Raw genomic sequence first — 24,602 nt, 5'->3', positions numbered from 1 at the left:
CTGACCTTTGCCATCTCTCCTCGATTTGGGCGCCCTCCTCTGAGTGCCAAGGTCATTGCTGTTCTTAAGGGCGTTGCAGTTCCAGGGGATTCTGCTATTCCTGCAGCCGCTTCTGCCTGAACAGCCCCTGCACAATATCCCGTGGCTGCTGTAGAAACGGGGCCGAAATTCCTCGGCTCCATGGTGCTCTGTGACATTTAAAACAAAGTCTCACAGGTAGCCTAAGGTCACATATCTAGTCATTGTATGTCTCTGGAAACAGGACCCCAGAGTCCCAGTTCCAAAACACAGGATGGGTTTCCAGGCCCAGGCAGCATCTCCACCACTTTTTCAGCTGTCGCTCTAACCTGATCGTGCTTCCACTGAATGCAGTGGATAACTAGTTTTGAGTCCAATGGCACGATATCAGGATCCATTTATATAATTTTCCCTTTTAGAGAAAATTATACTGAGATTACTTTGGGGGACCTGATCCCAAAGTTGGTGATTAAAGAAGGATAAGCCCTTAGCTTATGGCTCCAAAAGTCAACTCTGCTGAATTTAAGTGACTGATGGATTCCCTTCACCAGAGGTACAATTTTCCCTCAAGGAACACTTTTTAAAGACCATTGCTGGCTGGCTGGTATTTACGAGTGAGTCCAACGGGAACTGCAAGTAGGTTGTTAGGGTTATCATTTACTCACCTGTTTCTGCCAATATTCTAGTACCGGGATCCCACAACACTGCTTCTTAGTGTGAGATAAGTTGTGCACCAGGTTAAGGTGGGAGAGAACTGAGGGCAGCCGCTGTTAGGACAGCCTGTTGCCTTACTGCTCTCAATGGGTACCAGTGCACGCGCCGTGGCCAGCGCTGCTCCCACAGCCCCTGTGCATGTGCCCAAGTGCTCGGGAGACCTTCAAGGGGATGCTGCTCATGTGGCCACAAACAAGCATTGCTATTTCATTTCAGGCCAGCCCAGCAAGAACAGTCAGTTTTATGGCTCTGTTTGCAAAGCCTTATTGTGTACAGGCTGTCCCTACAGCCCAAGTGATTCCCAGTAGATCACTATAGTATAAAGTATCAACTAGAGGAAGTAACGTTGGCCCGCTTCAGTAGAAAGATCTGCTGTTTTGATCTCTCCCAAATCTGACTGTTGAGAGGAGCCAGCTGATGAAGTTTTGGTGCTATAAGATGTATTTTTGGATTAAAAAATAGATTATTTTCATTAAAAAAAGCTCAAGTGTTTCACATATCTTGTTGTGGGGAAAAAATAGCATAATTGGGAGATTAAAGATTTAAGTAAGTAGAAGTTTTCAGCTTAATATTTTCTAAGTGATTTTTATTTTGATTTGTCATTTTACTACAAACGTGATTAAACAGAAATAACTAAAGCCCACCGCTACCTCATGCAAAAAATTGTATCAGATAGAGTAAAATATCTGGCAGGACTTAAAATAATAAATTTATGTTGGTTTCGATTGACTGAAACATGTTTTAAAAATCAAGTTGTAATTTTTTTGGTTTACTCTTTCAGAACTGCAAGCCAAATTCATGCTCATGAATCAGCTGTTATCCTGCTAAAGACAATAGGTTGCTGGGGTTGTTAGGCCTCTGTTAACATCAGTTAATACTGTGTTGGATGTGCTGCCTGATTGGCTTTAAAAAAAAAAAAGGTAATCTTTGTATCATGTTCATTTAAAAAAACAACAAAAAACTCCCCCACCCAAACAAGCAAAAAATATTCCCCAGAAAACTCAAATAAAGGAAGTTACTGAACTCTAAAAAAAAAAACAATGCTAAGACACTAATCATCTAAATGCCCCCACTGAACTCAGTATGTATATAGCCTTGCCTTTACTTGCCTAGTTTGGTCAATCACATCCTTTAAATTAAGATGCGTCTCCACACCTTTCCATTCAGGCTTTGGATTTCCAGCACTTCTGTGGCTTTGAGAGAGTCCCTATTGCTGCATTTCTGGCTCCTCTGTAAAGAGCAGATGTTGACCGTGGATGAAAATGTTTAATTTACAGCTTACATTTTTATCAGTTCTTCCTTCTAATAACGACTTCCTTTCTGCCGGCACCTTCCTAGGATTCTACCTTTAAAAGGAGAAAAAACATTTCAAGCTTTTATTGTCTGTGGTTCATTTAGGTTCCTCCTTTTTGCTGTTCCTGTTTGAACCACAATAAATTTCCTTTCTCTCTTTTTTTGATTAAAAAGAGTTTACTGCAAATATGCTTTTATTAGAAAGCATTAACATGCTTAAAATTAAGCTCATTTTTATTGACTTTGCTTGATAAGTTACAATGTTCTTAGCCCTTTTCTATGTGCTTGAAAAAGTAGACAAATAAAATGATTTTTATGTCTACAAAGGTGTGAGACAATGGATGAAATAGGCTGGCACATGCTGCTACATCTTAACAGCGTTTCCCATAGAAATGGGAAATACCAAACCAGTTTCTCTTTTTGGTGTCTTTGTTCCTACATTCCCATTTCCCACTGAATGGAAACAGCCACATAAACACAGTCACTCATCACGCTATTGTAGACTTTGGTCTACATGCTGTTGTTTCCTTATGGACTTCCAGAGCTAGTCTTTGAGAGTAATGAAATTTTTAGCTGCCACCACTGGACAGTCAGCACACAGGGAAGCCCAAATCCAACTCCAGCCATGATGGAAAGTATTCCAGATGTCACCACAACCTCACAACCAGCTTTGCTTACCAGGCTCCTCTCTGGCACAGCTGCTCACCGCATGGCTTAGAAGCGGCTCCAGGCACCATGGTAGCAGGCAGCACCATGAAGGGGACTGAGCAAAGGGCCAACAGTAAGAAACAGGAAGGAAAACACTGTGGTTGTGGTCAAATCTAAGCCTCTCCTCCCTTCAAGTTTCCACTTGCAAAACAGACACAATAATATTCACCTGGCAGGGAGCAATGAAACAACTAAACAGTAGCTTACATTAACCAGTTATGCTGGTTTATAGAGCATGCTGTGTTCTGCTGTTTTCCAGCCTTTTCTGAGAGTACACCCAGCCATCGGTGCTTTGCTACCACTACTTCCTGCTGCGGGATTTTTTTAAATTACAGCGTTCCTGCTTCTCCCACACCACTGCTTAGCATTTACCCTGCTCGTGGACCCAGACCATTTCTCTCCATCACTTTTTACCTCCTGAAGATAGACCAAAAATAATAAAAGGTAAAGAAAACTTATACCTCAAATCAAGTTATGCAATGAGGCTACTTTCCTCGCAAAGTCTGCTTGCCACACAAGCACCATGTAGCCATGTGTCAGCGCAGGTTGATCTCACCCGCACGGTCCCATGCCTTCGCTCTCCGTTGTCTGCATCTCAGAGCTCTCTGCGTCCTGTCAGTGAGAGAGAGGTCCCAGTGTCCTGTCTCACGTCTCAGCTTCTCCACTGCTAGCTTCTAGGAGGACGGACTGGGCGGTGCCTACGTGGTGTGTATGTATAGGGAATTCTTGCAAATACCACTGCTCTACGCTCTCAGCAGTTGCCATTACGATATCATATCCTCATTCTGCTGCCCACGGCACTCTACTCCTAACGTGCACGCGGGCACTTAACAGACTTCGCTAACGTTCCGCATTTTCTCCTTGACACTACCAGCCACGGTGCATTTCCACTGACCCCCCTGGATGCAACTTCCTGGTACCAGGAACCTCAAAAATCACCACTGTTCTTGCCTTTTCCTTCCCGCTTACGTCCCAGTCCATATCCAGTCTACATACAGTGAAAAAAGTTATCTTCTCTACGAGAAGCTTTTGCACTATGCAATTTTTAAACAATATGGCCTCCAAACTAAAGCAGCACACCAATAAAAGTACTGAGCTGTACATCAAATCCTAAAATATGTATATGCATTAGAGACTGCTGAATCAATGAATGATTTTGATTGTGCATGATAAATATACTACTACTAAGGGGCTGCCATATGAAAAGGTAAATAAAAGGCTGCATAGATAGAGAACATTTACTATCTGTGAAACATGCCTGCAAACTTTTCAGTAGCAACAGCTCCAACTTTTTTCAAAAAGGTTACTTTCAGGGAGTAATTAGTCTGCATTAGCCATGGATTGTAGGGCTTCCTCATGAACTTCTACTACTCCTTCTCTGTTTTCAGCTACTACCACTGTAAAGAAAAGCCAAACACACAGAAATTAATTTTACGCACTCTACACTTTAGGGAATGAACCTGTGATTACTGGAGCTTCATTTTCCAGGAAAGTTTCATTGCAGACAGCACATACAATCTGTGCTAGGGAGAAGGTGATTTTGCTGCCATAGGCTAAAATTTTAAATAGATGTATAAAACTATAGTATTAAAGAGTTTTTTGGTCTACCTCTTCTCTTCTCTGAATCAAGCAAAAATACAAGCAAGGAGACACTGAAAAATACAAGAAAACGCATCTTGTAGTGACTCCCACACATATACCACCTTAGATATCAATACTGTTGTTAATAGATCAGTAGAGTTTGACTGAAAGCAAAGAGACAGAAATCATACCATATGAGTTATCCCAGAAGGAATACCTCTAGTGGTTCAAAATGTATTTCACTTGCCTCTAGCATGAGTTTCTGGATTAGTGTCATATACGTGTCAACATGAAACAACGTAGGCTATTTGTTTACACATTCATAATACTCCCCCTTATTTTGTTCTGTATTCCAGCTGACATTGACTATTCATATATATCAACATATTCAACCCAGTGAGTGCATTCTTCTGTCAGGTATCTGTTAACAAGACATAAACACTGAGCACAAATGAAGGGAAACTGAGGTAGCGATGTCTATAACTGAGAAAGACACACAAAGTAGAGAGGAACTTAAAAGCAATGTTTGCATACTACAAATTAGACAAGGTATTGTGTAAAGATATATTTTGATTAGTAAGTAAACAGAGCTGCAGCTTGGTTGTTAAGATCCAGTTTGCTGATAAAACCTAGGAACATACAGCCTAAACAGTCTATAACTCTTTCCATCAGTCTTCAACCAATAGAAACAGGAAAACTCAAGTCATGCTTGGCATATTTTAAACTGAGTACCCTCTGGTCAGCCTGGATATTTGCTAAGTTTCTGTGCTCCAACCCAAAAGCTAGCAATTGGAATTCTGACTCTGGGATTTGAAGTCTTGAACCAAAACACCCTTTGAAATAAATGCTAGTAATGTTTCATATATTACAAGTGAAAAACAGTCATTGTGAGACCTTCCATAGGCAAAGAACAATCAAAAACGACCTCATCGAAATTCATGCATTTTAGGGTAGACTGCATTTATAAGCAAGCTGAAGCAACTTCTAACCAATGCTTCTAACCAATGGAGAAGCTGTAAAAATGAGATGCCCCCCATGTGGCATCCCTATCATCTGATCAAGTGAAAGACTTAGCAAGCAATCCTCGGTGACGAAGCAACTCAGTAAGCCCCTGCCTCCTTCCCTTCTCAAGCCCTTATCCTACCCCCAGGCTGCCGTTCACTACATGCTCATTGTGCTGATGTAGCTGTAGAGCTGAACTGGGTTAAAAATAACCATTCCCAAAAAATCTTTGCCTTGTTATTATTTGCCTTTGCAGTCCTGCACATGACTGCACCACCACAACAAGGGCACGAGAAACGCCAGCAAGGAAAAAAAGGAGATCCTTAAGTGAGCTTTTCCATCAGAGAAAACCTACCCTGAAGAAACTGCGCCCTTAACAACATTAGAGTTTACTGCTAGCCCTGTTAACTAAGGATATGAAAACGGTCCTGTTCCTCTATCATCAGAACAAAATAAGAAATTATACTGATTGACAAGAGATCTAGAATAAAATCTACTAGCTCTTCCGTATTGTAATAGCTATCATCATTTTTTTTAAGGGGGAAAAGATTGCTAAGGTAAGTATGTTACAGTGACTTGAGGATATAGACAAGAGAGCATGTAAAGAATTTTGACAATGGAGATGCTACCTTGCCCAGCAGCACAGCCCACAGACCCACCAGCCTCAGGCAAGGACACCTGTGCATAGCATGTCCTCCCCTCACCTTTCCTCTGTCCGAGGAGGAACGGGGCAGCCCTGCTCCCTTCTCATGCACTCAGGTGCCATTTGCTCCCCAAGCAAGGCATTTCCTCACTCCCCACAAAGCACCCACTAGCTGCAGCCCTGCTGGATGCCTATGCAGCAGGGATGGGGGACAGTCTGCCCTGCCCCTGGGCTACTCGCTCAGATTCAGACTGGGGTGGCCTCGAAGTAAACGGTAAGGCAGTAGGTTTGCCGTTTTATAAAGAGTAAGCAAAAGGCTTAGGTATCAGTGAAGTCTTTCAAGGCTTTAAGGATGAATCAGAATTGCAGTAGCCTCCCAGGATGGGCCAGTATCACTTGGGAAGCAGATAAGCTGAGCCAGAAGAAGCTGCTTCCCCAGCGCTACTTGCTTTGTTGGAGAATAAGTGTGTTTTGGCTTTCTTAGCTTTTGCTAGCTTGGGTCACACCCCTAGCTCCATCTAAAAATAGCTTTTAATACTGTATCATTCACTATTACAAAAGTCTTAAAAGTTTTTAGGAAGAGCTCTACAAAGCCTGTCATTTAAGATACTGCAATCTACAGGCTCATCGTCTATTTAGGATTTGGTTTTGTTTCTTAAAGTACAGAGGATATTCTTACATACCCCCCTAGAGTGACTAATTTGGATGATTATATAATTACTCTCTATTTTGAAAAACATATTATGTAACAAGTGGAAGAAAATAACTGAAAAGGAAGCAGCCCAGTGTACTGTGTAACTAGATAGGTCCCAATCCTGACAAACACTTATGTACACACTCCTCTTTACTTGCATGACTTACTCCATTGAATACAGTGGACTAATACACAAACTTACTCCCAACTAAGAGTGTTTGCCGAGCATGCTCATTAGAAAGAGAATGTTTAAGAATTTCTACAGAACCAGAAAGGCGTGTTTACACTTGCATTATTTCTATTCCTCATCGTTTCTCCTCACTCCCCCCAAATACCAGATTAAGGACTGAAGGTTCTCATTCTAACATTTTCAGCAGTTTCACATTGGCATAATTTCACTGACTTGCAAGTGTTATTTCTCATTTACTGTGGTGAAGGTAAGAGCAGTTTCAGAAACAGCTGACCAGTTGTTCTTTAAAAAACTAAGAGCACTGAAGTGGCTTTAAGAGAGCTCACACAGTGAGCTCTTTTGCATCTGACATTTCAACCCGAGTTCATTCTTACTGTACAAAGCAGAGGCCTTCCTCATGCAAATGCTAAGAGCAACACAGACTTAAATAGGGTGCTGATATAATGCAAGGTAACATGCACTTTCTTGTTACCATGACTCGCTTGTGTAACTGATATGGGGCTTAGCTATTTAACCGAATCCAAAAATTATAATCAACAGATTCTTACCAGTGGTCTTTCAATACTGCTCCCGCTTATGAAGTGAAAGCTATGCTGGCCTGGTTTACTACACGTCGGCCAAGGAGTGGGAGATTGGACCCTGGTAGTTACTGAAACTCAGCTGAGCAGTTGTAACTTTCAACAGCTTCTCAGAAGAGACGAACTTTGCCATTCCAGACCACCCCGCCGTAGCCTGCGCGGGATGCTACGCAGAACGCAAATAAGGCATTGATGAGAAGACAAAGATTAGTTTTGAAAAATTTTAGCGCAGGTTGTCAATATTACAGAATTCCTGTTCAAAACTTAAGGAAGACCAAAAATCTCAGGAAATTCAGAGAAGCCGATAGGAACCGCAGAAGCAACTCTTTGTAAAGTGCTAAAACTCATACAGGAGCGTGTCTTAGGTGAACAGGCAACTGACAAGCATCATTTATCCTGTGAACTAAAATAAACATGGATTTTCTTGTGGGTTTTTCTCAGGATGACTGAAAATACTAAACACAGTCATTTCTGTTTTACTTCCTTCTCTGTATAGCCAGTTCACCTTCCAAACAGCTAACACCAACTACCAACAAGTATTTGCTTAAAGTCATGTTATACTCTCATAAATTCAGTCTTGCTCTCAGACTCCAGGAAGTTGTTGAAGTGGTAATCATAGCCTTGATCCACATGCAAGTGACGGTATGAGTCCGCACAGTGCTACCCTAACATGCAATATGCCGGAAGCATACACACGTCAGCAGCGAGACAGAATTAACCTCCTTCATGCTCCCCTTCCTATCCATGGGAACAAGTTAGGACAAAGTAGCACAACACAAAAGCATCATGCCCTGGTTTATACGCTCTGTAGGATCTTCCCATGTGTAGTGTTACGAAGGTGGAGATGGGAAGAGGGCAGCCCGTCAGATTCCCTGGCATCATCACCAGGGAATTGGTGTTAAAATTCTGAAATTCTAGTCTGCAGGCAAGCTTACCTCCTGCTCAGTGGCTTGTACAAAGGATGAGTTGTTGAGAGGCAGTCTTAGTACCACAGCTGCCTGATGTTAGAGTGGTTTCTTCCTCCACAGGTCTGGAATCTATTTGTATTCTGGATCTAGGGAGCTTGTATGCCTCCGGATCACTAATCATTATACTAAACTTTTCGCGTAAAAACTGACTGATTTCCTAAGGACTTAGAAGTGACCTTCAGCACATCTTTAGCTCCAACTGGCCCACCTTCATGTTTTCCTCTGTGCTTCAAGCCTCATAGAAAGAAGGTAGTAGCATACTGCAAAAACGTAGTATATATAACTTAGAACGCCCTTGCCAGGCTCTGGCTCACTGATGTTCTCTTCCTAGCTAAAACTTACTGTATAGCAAACGGCAGCTGTATCCCAGATGGCTGTTTGTCTCCAAATGGATACATTATTTCTTCTCTATTTTTCACTTCAGTCTCCTGAATGACATCTGAGTATAAAATTACTGATTTGCATATAGGTGAAGCCTTTGCTTAGTTACTTTGAACACTTGGTCTTTTCTCTAGACATGATCTTCATGGCAAAAAGAAAGGTGTTTGCCCTATTCTGCTTCCTCCTGATGCACAAAGAATACCTAAAAGATTTTTTTTGCCTTGTTTTTATATCTGAATTAAGAATGTCAAATCTTAAGTCTTCCAAGAGTTTTTGGAGATGCTCCCAGAGAACTAGAGAGCTGGATTAGGAAATATCTTCATCTCTCTGCTGAAACAGTGATGCCAATGAATCTTTCATATAATGTTTTCTTGCAACTGTTTGTCAGGTATTTGAGTTAATTAAGACCAAGGAAAGCAAAACAAGACATAACTCATCACAGGAGTTGATGCTGCAGTGAGTTGTGTGCGGGCAAGCCACTCCCCAAGCAAAATCCAGTAAGACTACACAAGATCCCAAAAGCCCTCCACAATAGCCTCATTGCAGGACTATGGTCATGGAGTCTATATCCTCTACCTGCCCAGTTGTACACAGTTCATTCAGCCGCTTACTTGCATCAGATGAACAGATTTTGGATGTTCAGCTCATAAGACTAAGAAGGAAGACGGGTCATTATAAAGCTTGCTTTTAATTCGGGAGGGCTTTCTCTTTTCCCTTATAACATGCCCTACCAATGTGTCTGAGATGGTCACAAATATCATGCAAGTACTAGGCCTCAGCAGCATGCTATAAACTTTCTAGTATGTTATTCTTGCCTTAAATACATTGTTTAATGCCAGTAAACTAGAACTATCTATGGTACTAAGCTAGAGATTTTGCAGTCCACACTTTTGGATGGAAGAAAAGTGCGCTGAGTCTTTAAGGTGGTATCTTCATGTTGTTAACAATGATGCTTCACTGTATTAATTCCATTTTTCCATTGGCCACGTACAATAACAGCACACTAAAACAACAAACAGTGGAACAGGACTAAGAGTCCTCTTGATTATGCCATCTGCAAAAACAATAAGAGTAATATTTTTCAAGAGCGTTATTTTGTCCTGTTATGAGAGCTATAACTGTGCTGTAATCTTTAATATTGAATTAAAAGATGGGTTCACCTTAACAAAAAGATGGATCCAGATTCACTACACCCCATAACCCACAACAAAGCACACTCAGTTACTCAGTGTTTCAAAAGCAATTTTTTTTTTTTTTGTGCAAAGGAGTCCAGGTTAAAGTTGTTCTACTTGGACTCAAAAATTTAGGTTCAATTCTTGGCGCAACTTCAAGTTTCTTTAGTAATTTTGGTCAAGTCTCCAGGCAAAAACTATAGAAGAAAAGATAAAAATCCAGAGCCTCCCCTTCCTACTTTGTAAAAGGTAGGGGAGAATTAAAACACAAGATGTCCACGAATGACACCAAGTTGTTAGAGATCGAACACAGCAGGGCATATAAGCAGACAGTTTCGTTGTGCAAACTGGAATTTAGACTGCCCAGAAAAATATGGGATTGGTGGGCAGGACAGGCATTAGGGAAGGCTGAGGTACACCAGCCAGGCCAAGGGTCCCACGTCATCTCTTGTATTACACCCTGTCTGAACCAGAGAGCAGATTTCCAAATTGCAATTGAGAAAATGTGCTGTGCACCAAACCTTCTCATTAGCTAGGTCAGCACCATGGAGAAGCTGCTTTGGCAGCTCAGGAAGGGCCACGACGCTCTGCCCCTGCTCAGAGACAGCACAGGGCTGGCAGAGATTGGCCCCACTGAACTTAACAGACATGAGAAGCAGGGCCTGGCACTGACACTGGGAGTCTTCCACTGCAAGGGCCCTGGTGGGAAAAGGGGATCTTTTCTCCCACCACAAGTCTTATTCCAGGTTTTTAAAAAAAAAGGCATTTTACAAGTGATATAGGAGGCAGGGGAGGGAAATAATCTGAAAAGTTTCAGGAAAACACAACTCTTTTGCTTCAGTTTTAACCAACAGAGAACCTGCATGGCATTCTTCAAAAAGAAATCCCAATCTGCATGCTGACATCTGGGTGCAAGCTGACTAGAAACATAGAACCCCCTTTCTCCTGAAAACCTGCAACGTAATTGCATAAGTCTCAATGTAAAGTTTACACTTCCTACTTTATTCATCAACTAAGAAACAGCTTCCTTTGGCACTCAGACAACAGGAACAGGCTGGTTTCATATCAGGGCGTCAAAGAATTTGCTTCAGCTCAGTCCATTAATGTTCAGCCTTGATGCTGACAAGACGCTTTGAGAGCAGCTTCCTTCACACTGTTTGCAATTGGTGCTACTGAATAACTTTTCGGCGCTCAGCCCAGGGGCACAGTTTGTATCTTAACATGCCAGAGTGAGGAAAACCTATTCCAGTGTCCTAAACCGATAGAACTACAGGTGCAGAAAGTTACTAAACACTAGCAGATGCTTTATGTAGCACGTGCTATCTTTTGAAAACTTGAAAGGAGAAGCAGAGGAAATTGAGAAATCAGGTGTGGGTGAGAAATAGGTTGCCATGATCTTGGATACGGAGAAAAGGAGGCTACATGAAACCCAATCAGATAGAGCTTCGTATCAACAGTGAATTTGCCTGTTCTTACATAAAGCAACAGTAGATGAAGGGAGGAAAACAGTGGATGTTGACAGTGATCTTGTGCCACATCTTCAGCCACTCTAAGTAGTTGCCCACACCTTTTAGTAGAACTGCAACATCTAATGCTAGTAGGGGATAGTCTCCAATTTCTGGGGGAAACTTTTTTAATGTAGTTTCTCCCTACAACCGTTACCCAAAGAAATTGTACTTCAGACCCCAAACGTCACAGGTCTGATGGCATTAGTCCCGGACGAGAACCCTCCAGCCAACGCTGCACGCTGTGTTGAACCAAACCCTCATTTGCATTTGGAGATGTGGAATTAAAATTCTTCACTTCTACTTGTTCCTGGTCCCATGTAACAGTATCTTAATAACTCAGATACTAAAAACACAGCCTGGCATGCGCTCACATAGTTATATTTAGATATTTTTATATAGAAAAGCTAAATAAAACTGAGGCAAAAATTACTGATAAAGATCTTCCCCTTCTCCTTTGTATTACAGCCATTAATACCGTAAGCCACTTACGGTATTAGCCAAATTCTAGCCAAATAATTTAGACTCCTTTGGGAACAAGTCAAACTTGTGCTCCTGGCTTTCCAGTAAAAATTGTCACAAGTCACAAGACTTGAATCCTCTCAGCTCTTCCTGCCACCTCTTGTCCATTATTCCAGATTAATGCCTATGCCTCCTTTGTTCTGCCAGCCTTTGCTGACAGATCTGCAGAAAAGTATTTTGCTGTACCACATGTTGAGAAATGCATGCCAGCAAATATCCTTCTCATTTAAATTACTATAGAGGAGTCACACCACATCGTCTTCTCTGGATCATTTGTGCAATGCCAGGTAAGGCAGGATGTGACTCACCTGTGACTAGGTTTATAACTAGGACTCTGTGAAACCTGCTGGTTTCAGTTCACAGAAGGGTTTTTTTCCCCAGATCTTCACTGCAAACCCATTATGTTGGTCATTTTCGAGGCTGTAGGTCAAAACAAAGTGAACAAAGAAAAGTTTCATGATAGCAGCTCTAAAACTTTTCCTTAATCTACCACATCTCCATCTATCCTTGCCTCAGAAGACACGAATCCTCCCATCCTCTGAGGGGGCAGAAGACTAGGGAAACTAATTTTCCCTCTGTTTCTAGTCCCTTTTTTCCCCAGCTCTGCAAGAGAAATCTGTTTCCTCCAGCTCATTACGGGTAACAGGTTGCTTAGCATTAAGAAGCGACAGGTCTATCAGCAGCACCTAGAGCAGCTCTCCCAGACCAGGAGACCATGTATCCTCTGTTCCTTCTGTTGAGGGTGGCTTGGAAACTATCCTGTTCTCACGAGCCATAACTTGGCTTTTGCCTTTGGTTTGAGACAAAGTCCGATTACACTTTGCCTAAGGAAACTCCCGATCTCCACTGCTCTGAAAGATGACTTGAGGCCTTGCAATTTCAAAAAAGACCTAGGACACCGCACGGCAGTGTTGCTTAGAGTTTCTAATCTCCGAGACATGCATGCGCACACACCCATATGCACACAAATCCTGGTCTAGGTCCTGCGAGGGCCTGATCTCTGCTACATCTGGAAGTGTAATATACAACCATAAAATACATATGTTCACATCCCTTTAGATTAGAAAGTCACTTTTTCCTAGTAGTTGAATGAATTCACAGCCTCTTTTACACAGTGTTGTGATGGTAAATGAATTTCACAGTGCTAAATTTCATAGAACTAAATTAAACTGATTCCAGTATGACTTGCATATGAAATAGGATGCCAGATAAGGCCACTTTTTAACCCTGGACTATTCATGCAAATGAAGAGCATACGCCTTTATCAATTCCACTAATCCAGATTATATTTTAGATGCACTACTTAGCATTAAGAGACAACATTTCATCAAAAATAAAGATCCATTTCTATTTTATACGTTATTTTAGCTCAGTGGCTCCCTCCCACAAGTATTCTTAGGTTGACATAGTTCACAAACAGCTTTCCAAATACAGTTCTCCCAAACATACCTACACGCACAGCACGATCCCTTAGAAAATTTAACAGATCTAAAGTGGGGGACAGAAAGAACACAAAGGAGAAAAATATTTGAAATGTCAGAGGAAGATAATAACTTTTTACAAAATTTGCTGATAATTTTGGCAGCTGGATGTTTCCGATATGAACACTTCAGTCATGCACAGATAGATGACACATTTGTGTGGGCAGAGGATGAAATTGGGTGTGGACTGCGTGCCTCGGCAATGGGTACAGTGATAGGTCTAACTCAGCACCAGCAGCACTGAGTCATCTTTTCAGAGCTTGGAGCTCCTTATTATTCCCTTACAGCATGGAAAAATCCTGACTGGATTGCCTACAAATTTATCCTCACTGACTGGAGCCCAGCCTGAGGGGAAGGTCAACAGCTCAGTCCACAGTCTGAGAAACCCTCCCTGAAGTCCACTGCTTCATGTAAAAGAGGTTTATATACCCTCATTACAACACTGGGCATTCAGAACAGCTTTTTTATCTCATTCATCCTCCTATACACGATGAATGTAAGTAAAAATAAACAGACTCTAAGTATCTTGAAGGTCACTTGAAAGATAAAAATCTGAACTTAGAAGCAATTTGCAAAACCCAAGCATAAAACTCGTGAGTGAAAGTGCGTAGAAAGAAAGCGTTACTTACCTTTGGGCAGTGATCGTTATGGCCAAAGATGTTTTCAGCAAGTACTAACCAACTCTGTGTTCTGAAATCATGCCCTGCATCACTTTTTCACCCTCTTTGGCTTATATTTTCAAAAGAAATTGATAAGTTATCTACATGGCAACAACCACAATAGCATGTCTTCACATAAATACTCTCTTATCCTCAAAACAAAAAGAAATAGCCAATTGCGGTCTAACTTAATAGCCTGAGCCAAAGAAAACCCCAGGAAATCTCACCAAGACATGGCAATACCACAGAACAACGACGGAAGGAATGTAGCTGAAGTTGCTTTATCTCTTGTACCGTTTGATATACTATGGCATAAAATGGGTACAAATAAGTACTGCTGCTGCACTCAGGAAGAAAGCAACTCTTATTATAGCACAGCATCCAGATACAGGCCTTGATCATGTTACCTAGATGGTCAAGTGTAGTGAGAAAGAGGAATTACACCTCCCCTAATAAAAAAGGTGGGTGGGGAGGAAAGGCACTTGTTGGAATAGGTGTTGCTCCCTCCTCCCCCCAGCAGAAAAAGCCTACATATTATATGGTAAGAGCTGATTTTAGAGGTGAGCAACCAGAGTGAGTGGTAGTGAAGAAGCCCCGCTGGCAGAGGAGCAACGATGTAATGTACCAGAAGGAGGAGAGCTCTAGGCTGGGCTGCTGTTGAGCCCTACAGTGATCCAAAAACGGCATCGGCATCAGTACGGTCTTTCAGACCTGATCCCCCAGATAATATAGGTAAGACAGGTGAGACAGCTAGCCTCCTAATAATTTCCATTGGTAGTCATGTTCTCAGAGAACTGTTAAACTTCTAAACTTTCAGTTGCTCTTTTGTTTCCTACTACAGTAAATTCCACATACTGAAAAACACAAAAAGTTTAAGTGTCTTCAGCCGTGAGAACTGCAGAGGGAAACATCACACGTGAAAAGGATCAAAAAGTTTATCAAAGGATCAAAAGCTTAAGAAAGCAGTAAGTATGCAAAACAGTGGACAGCCCAGGCTTAAACATCAACAGGATTCTGCATTTGCTTGTCTCATAATGCAAGAGTCAGATGATATTTAACAAAGTGGCAATGGGAAAAGTCAAAAATTAAAAAGAAATCCTTTCTGTGAGAAGTTAAAGTGGAGAATCACTTGACAAAGCATGTCATGAAGACAAATAGTCTAACAGAATTCCAAAAAGGATAGGATAATTACACAAATAGGAATATTCATTTGTTACATTAATAAAAATATTTTTTTAAAAATTAAAGAAATACTAAAGCATAATTTCTATCAAAGCTTAGGAAGAACTGCAGATTAACTCCTTTCTGCCTAATGCAGAATTTCTTTCTCTTCTCTCTGAAACAAGTGGAGATCATCACCACAGGAGACAGGATCTGAACTGGATGAACTCCGAATCCTATGTAATTGCAGCTTCTGTTCTCCTTAAAAAGCATGAACAAATGATTAATGAGGAGAGAGTAACTGAGACGGGGGCTGATCCCAAAAAGTGAGTCAAAGCTAAAAGCTCACCAACACAGATTTTCATACTGATACCAACAATCAATTTGGTCAGAGGGTTCTTGAAACAGAAGTCAAGGTGAATGAGTAAAGTCTAGGTAGACAAAATCCTGCAGTAGTCATCAGATACAATCAGCCAGTCAGCCAGCTAGCTGCATGTCCCAACAACAGCACCCCCAAAAATGCAAACCCCAGCTGCATGTAAATAGAGATTTTTTTTTCTTCAGATACACCCAAACTACCTCTTTTATTAGCAGCAAACATACACATATTACAATGGTTCAGAGGAGGGGTCTGACAACAGCAGCCCAACCAATATTATCTCAGGGTTTCCTTGAGCCCCCCAGGATCTCTCTCTGTATCCTCTGTCTTTTACTGTACGCAGTGGTTGGACTGTAAGCTTGCTAAAAGGGTAGGTGCCTTTTGTTCTGTTTGTAGGAAATGTGCTAGTGACGACAGCAGTAGGAATAATAAATACAAATGATATTACGCACACATGCAAACACCCCCAAGGAAAATTCAGCCATGGGGTAAATACTGAAATTTTACTTGTCATTTAGTTATTTATAAAATCAAAGAGACCCAGAAATAGCAAAAAACACATATCCTTGCCAAAAGCCTCTCTCAGAGTGGCCAGCCCCAGGGGTTGAGCTCTGCTCCAGCTGCAGTGGTACCTCCCTCGTGGGGAATTCCCAAAATGTGAAAGATACCCCAAAGCTGACACAAAGCCCATAGATTTGGCTCCCATGCCAAACTTCCTCCAGCTGTCAAGGCAGAGAGTGTGTCACGGTTAAAAACCTGCTGTGCTCTGGCTACTCCCAGCTAGAGCTGCGGCAGCCACGCAGAGATCAGGAGGGCTCTGGGGCTGCTCCTGGCCACCCTGGCCTTAGATCAGAGGAGCAAGATAGGCTCATCCACCTCGGTAGCAGCCTGCTCTGTACAACACTGCAGTCAAGGTCTTTATCAGGCTCTATGAGTCTTCTACCACCTTTGCTGCAGCAGTTCACTTCTCCCAAGTTATTCATTACTAATTCATCCGTTGCTTTGTCAAATGGACTCCTCCCCACCACTGCCTCCCACCCCACAGAGCCACAGCCGTAAAGTTACCATTTCTTTTGAAGATATGAAAAACAGTGATTTGGAGTCAGAAACTTGCTGGGGGATTATACATTTGCTAACTGCATCTTTAAACAAGTCCATGCACCACTGAAAAGAAGTTATATCTGTAAGAGATGGGGGAAGCCATCCGGAGAGGCAGTTTTGTCTGCTGATGCAGCAGTGGGCAGAGACAGATTATTTGCAAGCGGTTCTGGACCAATATAAGCCCAGTCTTTAAAAGTCCCGTATGCTTAAACAATGACTCACAGTTGATCCCTATCTTGCCTGTCAACATTCACCATTGCTTTACATCCATATCACTGCTAAAGCATGGCAGAAGATCATGAAAAGGGGCAGAAGCATACAAAGATAATTTACAAAGCATACAGCTCACTCAGCTTCTGTGCAAAACAGATAAAATCTTGAGGCAGTCAGTATTTTATGGTTTCTTAAAATACAATTTAAACAGAGCTCAAGTCTTGTTTTATACCATCTGTAAAAGACATTAATTGAAGAACAAACAGAACATCAGCAAGTTCTTTAAAAGAACTGTTTGGTTTTCATGAACATGTCTACCTGAAACAGTGCATATATACATATATATGTATATTAATATGTACATGCATTTTTAAATATATATATACACACACACACATATACACGTGCATAAATACACAGTAGATCATCCCTCTACTGGGGAATGCTTTCAAATACAGCATCATTTTAAAATCCTTCATGAGAGTTGAAAGAAAGACCCAACCTTACCTTCCTAATTCCCAGCTTCTCTTCACCTTTGGAAACTGTATCCTTGTGGCCGTCTCTATGGTGACGGTGACGTCCCGGTCCCATTGACGAGACGGCTGCTGGCACATGCGGCAGGTGCAAGAGCAAATCCGTCGGCACGAGAAACCTCTTCAGTCTTAGGTTTCTCCGTGGGCCACAGTGCTCTTCTTCAAAAGCAAGCCTGACAAACGCCTCGGCAAAGAAAACCACATGTCTGAGAGGGGGAAAACTGGGAAAATATGTGGACAAAAAGCTTTTTCTTTTTCTTTTTTTCCTCTTTAGTGATTATTTCTGTTACTTGGGAAATAAATGTAATAGCAGTGTTATTAAAGAGTGCATCTGGATAATAAACAGAATGAATTAACGATTGGCAATTTCTCCCAGAGTGTTTGATAGCGAGAAGACATTTGCATCATGAGGCGGCAGCTTTTTCATGACGAAAAAGCTCCTGCAATGCCCTTCCACCTGGCACGAGGAGTCAGCAGAGACAGGAAGATGCCTTGACCTCCTACCTGGCTGGTAGGGAGAGCAGCAGTGGGGGAGACGTTCAATCCCTGGTGGTGCTTTCCCACTGGATTCCCAAATGTGAGGAGACACGTGTGAGAAAAACTTGCTTTCTCCCACCCTCCATTGCCAGCAGCTGCTGATAGGGCATGCTTAGAAGATGCTCCAGGCTGTCCTGCTTTGTGACCAGTCTCTATATTTCACTGACCTTTGATACCTTCCCAGCACTCTGTCACTGTAACCCTGCTCCTCACCGCAGGGGAAGCAGTGACGCCCGGCGACGTTTGTGGCAGCAGAGCTTGCCCCGAGGATTTAACTACGACGTGTGATACACTGCTGGGATCGGCTCACCTGTGATTCCTCTCTGATAATGTCATCCACTAAAAATTTTAGGAAGCTATTCAGTTCAAGTAAATATTTGGAAAGTGAGAAACAGAGACACACATTAGTCTGGTATTCCCCTTTCTAAATTTCCGTATCGTTCTTAATCAGCCAGTGAAAAAATAAATAGCACCTCACCTAAGAGATAAGGATTTTAATATCCTAGTAGACATTAGGTACAATCCAGAAAAGAAAAGACACAATATGAAAAGTATATTACTAAAACTTCCGTTGCTATAACACACGTTAAAAATCTAGTCCTAGACTGAGCTACTAATGTGCCCATAACTACTGTCTTGAAAAATACGGCCATAATCTTCCCCCTACTATTCCTCTCTTGATCCTTATTCAGAGGTATCCTCTTTTCTAATGCTTGGACTGTAAAATGCCTGGAATTAGGGAATACATGTTGCTCTGTTTGTACTGCCCTTATCACGTAAGGTTGCTGGCCCCTGTCTGAGGGTTTAGATGCTACAATAACACAAAACCAAAGCAGTTTGTGAGAAAACTTAAGACAGTCCAAAAGGAGCCGGAAGTAGTACAGGACTTCATCATGTACCTAGCTCCTGAGAAGTGGGCATTGCACACAAATGATGCAATGCCTCGGTTTGCATACCTGGTCAGTACAGAGATCAGCTTTTTTTCATCTGAAGCAATGGAGTCATTTCTGTATTTTCCTCCTCACAGCATCCTGTGTTCTGCTCCAGCTACAGGTGCGATGCAGAAGCTGATACTTACTAGCTACTTTATAGCTTTCAAACACCAGCAACAGAAGCACAGATAAAGAGCTGTTTCTCCTAGTTCAGGCCAAGTTAGTTTCTATTTTACAGCAAAGAAATACAAAAAGCATGCCCCAGGCAAACGAGGAGATATATAGCCACTGGACTAAGAATAGTTCTGTGTACCAGTGTCAGCAGAGTTGCATAGGAGCATGCAAGTCCCTTTACACATATAGCCAGCCAAACCACAGCAGTGGGGAAAAGCAGATAGGCAAAGGAGACGCTACCAGGCACGTCAGCCAAGGAATATCAGCAGCTTCCAGGAAACCGAGGCATAACTCAAAGCATGGCTTCTCTTCTCGTCTCTGACGTCTAGGAGCAGAGGTGACCGTAGGGCACAGCAGCATCAAGGTGACAACACAAAGAGTAACCCCACAGTAAGAGCAGATTAAATTGCAGGTTGGAGTATTACAGAGCTCTGGGGCTGTCCCCAGGGTCAGTCTATAGTAAACACATGAGTTGTTATAACAGGAGAAGCATCACCAGAAGAGGAGAAGGCTTTAAAGTAACTAACGTGAAACATAAATAGAAGATTTCCACAGAGCATTTGGAATGAAACCTTTGATTATGATCATTCGAGGTCTGAATGCAAGAACTGATATTCACAGTAGGCATGCACATACCTTAAAAGGGTAAAGTAAGTTTAAAGAGGTCTTATATCTAGGTTTATAGTCAACATGGAGCTCTGCTAAATGAGCTACAAAGCCATTTTTCAAAGATACTTTTTTCTTTTCTCCCTCACCCCCAATATGTGGAGTCCCTTCAACTCGGTAGGAACAGTACACTCTCCCCTCTCAACTTCTGTCCATCTATTGTATCTCCCAGGTACTTAACAATACACCAGCTAAGCATCATACATCCAAGAAATACACGTCTCAATACAGATAAAGCACACAACAAGGCACCACACATCTCACACTACAAGTAATTACAGCTTCAAGAGCTGTTTTTTTCATTCTGCGGCCATAACTGTTGTGACAAAAATTGTGACTTTCAGGATTTTTCATCTGGGAAAAAAAAGAAAAAAAAAAAAGAAAACCCACTAATTCTCCCCCTCCCCCAGGGAAAAAAAAAAAAAAAAAGAGGAGAGAAATCCCTGCTGCTCTATTGCTACTGAGCCAAATAAGGATTTTTTTTAATAGAACAAATTCTCTGGCATTTTGCTGTTTTGATGCTTTTAAACTTTTAATGGCAACTGTTTAACACATTTCTAATTGGAAATGCACAATAATAATTAAAATAGTTTTTATATAAAAACAGCTATAATTATGTATTTTGCTTTGTTTGACAAAACTATGATTTCGACCAAAACACATGACCAGCCCTCGGGTGGTCTATTCACAGCAAACAATGTAATGTCCTGGGCACACAAGAAGAAAGACAAGATGTGGTTTAATCAAGCCTCCAACTTCATTTACTTAACTTTTATGGAAACTACCAGTAATAACTCGTAGAGGGCACATCATTATTTTGTCTTTCATCAGCTCTACATCATCGAATGCTGCCATTATCGGCTGCTGCTTTCTCACGCATTCAGCTACATTCTACCACTGGGACAATACTGTCTTCTCTCTGTATGAGGGTTAAAAAGCCAGAGAGAGGAAGTCGTTTTCTCACTACATCAGACATATAGAAATTCCACAAAAAGTTACTATATTTAAGATGTTTCTTCCCTGAAACATCCAACTTTTAGTGCTTAAGCCCCAAATAGTTTGATTGCTTTGCTCCTTAGGTCCTGAACCCATACAAGGCACCAAAAGATGGCCAGCTCTCTTCTTAAGATCAGCTAAAAAGCCTGCTCTACAGTCAGGAAATATCATGAGTCACATCATTTCTGGATAGCTTGGGTATCAGACATAATATTTTGTGAGTAGTGAATAATTTTCCCCTTTCCTAGAGATTCAGAAATCTTTGGAAGAATCTAGGCCTAGTCCTTCCAAAGTTGCTCAAACCGGTCTGGCACAAGGCCACTTCAAAGGAGTTACCTCAGAAAACAATATTTCAGTTCACAGTATTGTCTGAAAACATCTGCTGTTGAGCTTACTTGTTCGAAGAAATCCTGTTCATTTATGCTGGATTAGTTACACCTACTGCACAGCTTGAAATGGGAACTCATCCTACCAGCGATGGGATCCTTCGTGCTAGAAACGAATTCCTTCAGCTGCAAATTGAGAGAGTGAATACAGGACATGATGGGAAGGAAAAAACTAGCCAAACGATGAACAGGAGCTCTCTGGGCTTGGGGCTTTTAAGCAAGTAGCCCATTTCTATGGAGCTTAAAAGCCAAGTGAGGTAGGGAGAGTAGTGAGGAGACAAATCAGAGTGCCAAGGAGAGCATCCAAGACGCAGCTCTGCAAGTAAGCCATTATACTCTTATTTTTTCCTGCTTCCCTGTAGAGTCCATCAGCTCTTGCAATCACTCCTCTCTACCTGTGAGTGCCTTCAAAGCCCCTCCTCCATCCTTACCCTTGCAAACCTTATTCGGAGACTATTACTTCACCCACCCAGACAGAACAATTACATGGCATCTCACTTCTAAGCAGAAGACGAGTTGGCTGCGTCCATCTTGTCCAATAGCTGTGCTCTCTTCAGTTCAAGTCTGCAGAGCTGAGAGGACCAAGAGACCCCAAGCTCATCCTGCATGCAGCAGCGGAGGTGCGGTTTGAAGCTGTCTCTCCAGCAATGTCCGAGTCTTCCTGCCTGCAGAAAGGCAGGAATTTTGCTCACTCCTGACAGGTGGTAGCATGAAAACCAGTATGTAGCCAGTACGGGCTCCCAGAGACTTTGGACTCAAGACTTAGCCCGAATTACAAGTCAATATGATAGCATGAATGGCCCATAGCTTCCAAAGTCATGATCACTGTAGTTGTTCACCAGTGGTCTCGTACCTGCCAAATACGCCTGTATTTCACAGAAGAAACTCAGAACAACCATACACAGCCACATAATTATGCCTGCCCATAAAGACTCAGAAGCAACACATTCGCCTATTTACATTTTCCCATTCCACTAACATTATTGAAGAAACATTTCATTTTAAGCTGTGTTTGCAGAACGCTAACAAGAGGCTCATGAATACCATCAAAGCAAAGTCAGATTATTCATTTACACAAATGTTTCTGATTACTTTTCATTTGACCACTCAGACAACACTTTATTAAAAAGCTAGAAGAATAATGGACTGTTTTTCAGGATCACCTCTCAAAATCCTGATCCAATCTTGCATGTGCAGAACATCCACAGGAGGTGAAATAAAGCGCAGGTACCAGCTCTTTGCAAACCTGGGGCCTGCCAGAAAAACCCTCCTTCAACTGAGGGAGCCACGTCCAGCAAATATGAGTCAGCTATGAAAGCAACGGGAAGCACACTGCTCTACGTGCATTGAAGTCTGTTCCCTTAAGGGTTTTGCACAAACTACACCTTTGGTTCACTTCTGAATGGAGTCCCCAGGTGGTTAAAGTGCTGATATTGCATTATTTATTGCAACTGAAATACATCTAAGTAGTCCTTAGCAATAGAATTTACACAAAGTCACTTGATGGAAAAAATAGAAGGTGGGGGGAGGAGGTTGTTTACAAAACAAGTTACAGTAATAAAGCTGCTAGGCTGAGCCAAGAGACCTCTTAGTAAATCATTTATTCCACAGTTTGACAATATTTACAAAGGTTTTTACATGAATTATTTACTCAAGCTTTTATAACTTGTAACGTACTGTACACAAAACAGCAAAAACACATTAGAGTTACAAACCTGGGAACATACAGTTATGCAATGACAGATGGTGGAAAGGGCTCTGACAAAGGGAAGTTTACAGCTAACACAAGCAACAGTCTTTTCTATCTGTCATCAATAAAGGGATGAGGACTAGCAGGAAAATGTGATTCAAGGGAACAAGACAATTTTTCAAAAGCTACATTCTTTGTGACTGCTGGATTTAAAATGACTCCTTTGTTGTGAGCGTCTAGTTCTAAGAACTGCCATTTCAGTGAGTTGCCACCCACCAACGAAAGGCTGTATGGCACAGCAGCCAGAACGTACATGAAGGCAATCTCAAAATTCTGCTGCTTACCATATTAGCTTTAGGTCATCTCCATTACTATTGTATATTTGTCTTATAAGCCTGCCCAGAGATGTCATGTACGTTAGTGGCCTGTGCCAGGAAGTTTTGTACACAACACTCAGGAAGAGAGATTCGTTGCTCAGAATATTTCCAAGTGAAATATCAGTACAAGAAGAAAGAGGAAAAATCCCCTATCCCCTTAATACAGAGATAAGCACAAAACTTGGGGCACAGTGAAGACCGTTAAGCATAGGTTCATAGAGCTTTGTATATAAAATTGGCCCTTTCATCTCCATCCTCTACAGAATGTCAACGTCAGTCACTTTTCACACCATGGGAAGGTATCTCACATGACTTCAGCCTGCTCTCTTCCTGTCAGAAATAACAAGCAGGAGAACCCCACAATAAGCAAGGCCCAGGGTTTTCTTGTGCCAACACAGCACATTCAGTCATTCTTCCACACTATTCAATCCCTTGTAACACCACCACCTTCACACTACTCCAAAGATGGAAGGGGGACGGTATTCTATACTTGGTGTTACATCATGGGAAGACATGGAGTTATAATGGAGAACTGGCTCGAGAGAAGATTTTGCAGTTTGCAGGGACAGCATATCATCACATACTCTCCTACTTTCTGTCATTCAGACAACGATGTGGCATACAAAGGATCTTTTCCTCCATGTTGACCTAAGCTCTAGCAGGTTTTTATCAAGACAGGCCATGAGGTTGTGCTGCATACAGCTGAGATTGCTGAGCCACTGGAATGAAGTCTAAAAGCTGGGGCTTGGCCAAGACACAGACAAAGCCTTCAACCCATACAGACAGTATAGCTGAAGCTGTAACTATCAATGTAAGGAACCAGAGAGGTGTCTGTGTCCAGAATTTTGTAAATGCTTAGAAGTGGCATTCAGAGTAACAGGTAACGGTAACAGGAGTAACAGGAGTAACAGGAGTAACAGGAGCGGCACATGTGGGCACCCTGGTGTCCCATACAGAACTCAGTGAGGTCCTTCTGCCCATGGCAAAGGGCTGGACACATCACCACAGGGGACCGAGCCCGTCCAGCTCTACGTCCTGTTACAGAAGCTCTGAGCCCTCTATTGTTAAACAAGGTGTATAAGAAGAATATAATCATCTGCATTTTATTCATGGGGAAACCTCTCTAAATTTTTTTCTTCACGCTGTTTGATTTTTCATCTCAGAACAACTTTTAAGATCCTTTTCTCTCCCTTTGGAGAAAGAAAGGGAAAAAAACTGTTGAATTCAATTTGTGTTTAGCAAAGTCTTTTCCCAAACCAACAGCAGTTTCGAATGGGGGGGTGGGGGTGGGGGGGGACAGGATTATTCCCTTAAAAATGTTGTTCTGAGCTACTGAGCTAGGTTTTCA

General features: G+C 41.9%; 1 protein-coding gene across 1 annotated transcript in view; it reads right to left on the bottom strand.

Moving 5' to 3' along the window:
- LOC104146092 (uncharacterized) overlaps nt 1–17,553 on the bottom strand; it is a 188,829-nt gene extending 171,276 nt beyond the window's left edge. Inside the window, exon 1 of the mRNA XM_068931891.1 lies at nt 17,471–17,553. The gene's annotated coding sequence lies outside the window, so the exon portion shown is untranslated. The remainder of the gene's footprint in view (nt 1–17,470) is intronic.
- Between the last annotated feature and the right edge of the window lie 7,049 nt (nt 17,554–24,602).

This window comes from Struthio camelus, chromosome 2 (assembly GCF_040807025.1).
Source record: "Struthio camelus isolate bStrCam1 chromosome 2, bStrCam1.hap1, whole genome shotgun sequence".
NCBI classification, from domain to species: domain Eukaryota; kingdom Metazoa; phylum Chordata; class Aves; order Struthioniformes; family Struthionidae; genus Struthio; species Struthio camelus.
Note: the sequence above shows the minus strand (reverse complement) of the source record. Positions and strands in the feature narration are given on the sequence as shown.